The sequence below is a fragment of the Nicotiana tabacum genome, chromosome 3 (assembly GCF_000715075.1).
Source record: "Nicotiana tabacum cultivar K326 chromosome 3, ASM71507v2, whole genome shotgun sequence".
NCBI classification, from domain to species: domain Eukaryota; kingdom Viridiplantae; phylum Streptophyta; class Magnoliopsida; order Solanales; family Solanaceae; genus Nicotiana; species Nicotiana tabacum.
This window is the reverse complement of record NC_134082.1, coordinates 95111082-95116058: the sequence shown is the minus strand read 5'-3', so window position 1 is coordinate 95116058 and position 4977 is coordinate 95111082.

Below are 4977 nucleotides of genomic sequence, written 5' to 3'. Positions count from 1 at the left end.
GGGAAGCCAGTGATGAAGGGGATTCCCTATAAAGGAGACAACGACCTTCATCAACTCAACATAATGCTCAACCTGAAGAGCTTATAACCCCAACCGATGATGATGCCCAACTGCTTTGGGGAGAATTTGACATGGTGGACAATGCAAATTCTCCCTTTCCGATCCGAGTTGCTGCTCCCGGTATAATGAGGCTGAGTATCGGGCCTCTTCCGCCTTTGGTTGGTGAGCAACCAACAATCAGCATTGCCTCTGCTGTAGCTGCTTCTCGACCCACAACACCATCAATTTCATCTCTTTCAAAGCCAGCGATGCCTTCATCACCAGCAACCCCTACATCACCTCCACCGGCCGCAGATGCCCTAGAGAGGATGTCCCTCCTCCCCAGTCTCCAACCATGGGAATTTGCAGAACAACTACTTGCCCCCTTCTGCAGATCCCTAGAGGAAGATGAGTGTCTCCCTCTCGGTATCTACTGGGACCATCTGCGGTCCCGGCAGGTAGACTCGCGAATTATTGAAGCCACTGGCTTTAGAAAATGATAAGAGGAAAATACACTCTCTTTTGGGAGCGTATTTGTTAAATAACGCCATGCACAATGCGATAGCGGTAACGTACTTGTTCTCTTTACTGCTGGCTTCTTCTTGACTTGCTATGATGGGGCTTCTAACTTGGGTTTTTGCTTCGCAGGCCAACTTTCTTGCTTCGGAGGGCATTCAAAAATTGATCCTAAATAAAGAAGGGCTCAAGTTTGAGTGGGATTAATTTTTGGCTGAGAGGAACCAAATCGCTGCTCACCTCCCGGTATTAGAAGCAAAAGCTACTGAGGCGAGTGAGTTGTTGCAATAGAGTGAGCAAGAAGTGATGGGCCTCAACCAAAAAGCCTCTCAGTTAAATATGCAGTTTCAAAAAGTTAAGGCTAAATGGGCTGAGGTCTAAGATGTTGTGCTCGCTGCTGCTGAGTGCGAATCTGTCTCCACCGAGAGAGTGAATAACTTGGAGGTATCCTTGAACTCCAAAGCTGAAGAGGATGCTACTACCGAGGAGAAGCGTTCCCAAATGAAAAATAGGTATAAGAGGATCATGGAGCATAATAAGGTTCATACAATCACTATCCGTAATCTTTATCTTAGCCTTAGCACCATGAGATCCGAGCAGGATGGCCTTTTGACCATGGTTGATCAACTTAAATCAGAACTCCAGCTCCTAGCGAATTCACTCATCATTGAAAAAACATATTCTATGTATAGCCTGAGGAGAAAAACTTTGGAAGAGGCCAAAGCGGGCATCATTGATATTGGCGATAAAATCGCCAAGGCTCGAGAGCTAGAGTTAACTACACGAAGACAGCTCTCAGTTTAGCCTGATGCAATGACTCTTCTAGTTCTAGTTCTGAGTTCCCAATAACCGAAGAGGAACTTGAGGAGAATAACAATGAAGGCCAAGATTCTGAGCCGACGACATATCTGCCTACTTCTCAAGGGGGCATTGATGCTTCTCTTCCCTCGGGTTCTAGGGGCGATGTAGTTAGCTTTTTGCTTTATTTTTCTTTTGTTATTTTCCTTTTGTAATTTTGTATTTGTGCTGCTTGGCATGTTTGATAAATAAAATTGCTTTTGTTTCAACATTTCGCAAAGTTTACTTTTTTGCATTGCATTATGCAAGGCTTCGAGTGCATCTGTTACGCCCCACAATATTACGTCGATAGTACGTCACACAGTATTAAGTTACGACATTATAGCACCCAACAATATTACGTTATGGTGATGTTACGCTTCGCATTATTAAGTTACGACGATGTTGCGCCCTATAGTATTATGTGTTCAATTTGTTGTAAGGTAATTGACATCAGTCCAAAGAAAAAATTATTTGGAGATTATAAGGATTGTATGTGTTATGAAGGATAAGTGGTACAGGGATTAAAGAAAACTAGTTTCGTTGATAGTGTCCAATTTGGAATAAAATACGGGTCGAATGATAATACCCGATAATTATGAACTAGTACAATATAAGGTACCATATGATCATGATAGTATAATATATAAAGTATATAAGAAGTATTTTAAAAATAAATAGAATTTTAAGTAATTTGTGATAATTTTTAAATTATACGGGTAATTAATTAATTACCGGATAACAGAACATTACCCAGTTAACTAATAAATGGGTAAAAATTATTAAAATCCCACCCCACCGCACGTGGCAAAAAGTCACAACATTGGGAGATGACTAAGTAAGTCATTAATGCCAAATGGCTAAATTTGGAATGTGACTAAGATATAGGTTACATGATAAGTCTTAGAAAATAAGACTTTGGAGTCAACTTTTGAAACTTAGAAGCAATTTAATAAGAAAGATACAATCTGCAAATTGGACTTCATTTTCAAACACGTTGAAACAGAAGCATATTAAAGGCTTCACCAAAACAATTTCATCCAAATTCCACACAAATCCAACAAAAACGTTGGAATAGAGTCAAGAATTTTGTCGGATTACATCTTATTCTGTCAAGAATTTCATTCCAATTTCAAATTCAAATATAAATTCCTTTCAAGAATTTCGCAGAAACAGGTATGTTAAGTCTATCCCTTCTTTCTTTTGACATGATCCATATGATATGAACGAAACGTGCAAATGCACAAATTCCATAAGTGACTCTACTCATAGAAGTAATAGAAATATCTATGTTCTTTAATTCTCATGTATCATAATATTTTATCATATGTTCATGGGTCTAAGAAAAATACAAAAGTTGAAAAGATGTTACTTTATGATATTGCTCAAGAGGCAAAGTGGTTTTATGACCTTCCGAATGATTTTATTGACGTACTTTTCATGCATTGCATTCATGTGCATTGACCCATGACTAGATGGCGTTATATACGCACCACCACCTGATCAGCTGGTATATGATGATGATGTTTCCCACAGTGGCCGAAATATGATTCAAATGGCGTTATATACGCATATATATGTAAGTATGATTCAAACGGCGTTATATACGCGTATATATGTATATATATATGTATATGGGATATGGGAAAGATTATGGCGTTATATACGCACCGCCACCTGATCAGCTGGTATACGATGATGATTTTACCCACAGTGGCTGATATGATATGATGGGCTGCCCTCAGAGGCTGATGATATTATGAAATATGTACCTATGCACGACATGACATTCATACGCATATGCATGACGTTAAAAGTAATTTATGATTTACAAAGTTATTCAGACTTATAGGTTGAGTCATGTACTCTATATGTCTTCCATATCTCTTATGTATTTATTTATGTGCCTTACATACTTAGTACGTTATTCGTACTGACGTCCCTTTTGCTTGGGGACGCTGCGTTTCATGCCCGCAGGTCCCGATAGACAGATCGAGAGCCCTCCAAGTAGGCTATCAGCTCCGTGAAAGATGTTGGTGCGCTCCATTTGCTTCGGAATTGGTCATTTGGTTAGTATGATTTGGATGTGTATTGTTTGGTATGGCGGGACTCTGTCCCGACCCTTATGACATTTATGTATTCTTAGATGCTTGTAGACATATGTCGTGTACATAAAAGATTGTACGACCTTGTCAGCCTACGTTTTGAGTTTATAAAGGATCATGTTGGCCTATTAGGCCCGTATGCATGTGTATATGATGATGTATTAAGAAAGATACGTTACGTTGGTACTCAATTGAGTAAGGTACTGGGTACCCGTTCCGGCCCATCGGTTTGGGTCGTGACAAAAGTGTTATCAGAGCAGTTCTGTCCTAGAGAGTCTACAAGCCGTGTCTAGTAGAGTCTTGTTTATGAGTGTGTCGTGCACCACACTTATAAGTAGGAGGCTACAGGGCATTTAGGATTGTCACTCTTTCTTCTTACTCTAGATCGTGTGGTAGAGCTCACTTATAAGAATCCAAGTTCTGAAATTCTATTTTATTCGTAATAAGACGATGCCTATATCCGAAAAGAAGGTTGGAAAGAGAGATTTTTGTGGAAAAGCTAAGTTAGAGGAATTGGATTTTTTTATGATGCCTACGATAAGTAAATGTGAGGTCTTTAGCAGATCATGGGTGTACTGAAAGGTGTAAGCTTCCTGATAAGAAGCCTTAAGGTAAGAATGCCTATTCATCTTTATGGTGAAAGACAATGAGAGATTAAGAAGATAAATACAAGTTTCAGCAAGTAAAAGGAGCAAGGTGAAAAAGGGTACGGGGTACCCAGTTAATGAAGGTTAACAATGTTTATAATTGAGGCAGAGGAACATAAGCTTTTTGAGTTATATTCAATAGTAATAGAGGTATATACAATTTGTCGCACCCCTTCCAGATATGTCCTATAGGGGTTAACAAATGTAGTATAAGAAGATATGATGGATGGATTGATTGCGTTAGTTGACATTTTCGAAGGATATTGCAAATATGCTAATAGATCTCTTTATGAGACACCTAGATGGTGCACTCTAAAATAGTGCAGCCGGATATGTGTACTACAAAGACATGCACTATAAGCCTTGAAGGGATAAATATTACCTTAAGTGTGACTCTCATCCCTAGTAGAGCGAGGGTGTTGAGCAACCCAAAGAGCCAATGGATGGAGCAAAGGGAAGCTAAAAGCGAAAGAATGTCGTATTGAAGTTTTCACAAGAAAAGGGATATGCAGAAATATTAGCAGAGTAATGAGAAGAGAGATAAGGAAGCATTATGAATAAGGTGTGATACATGGATAAAAACAGTAGAGTGTTACAGAACCTATAGTCAAATGAAGGAAGAGACGAAAGGTGATGGGACTTAAGACAACAAAAGAGTATAGGCCATAAGGTTATATCCTCATTTTGAGAAACAAGTTTGTGACTCCAACACGACTACCAGCGGGGAGAGTTAATCCCCAGAGTAATAGAAATCAGTATGGACTGGTAAACAAGATAAACTAAATATGAATTAGGGACTGGATGATTGGAAAGTACTCGACATCATGGTAATT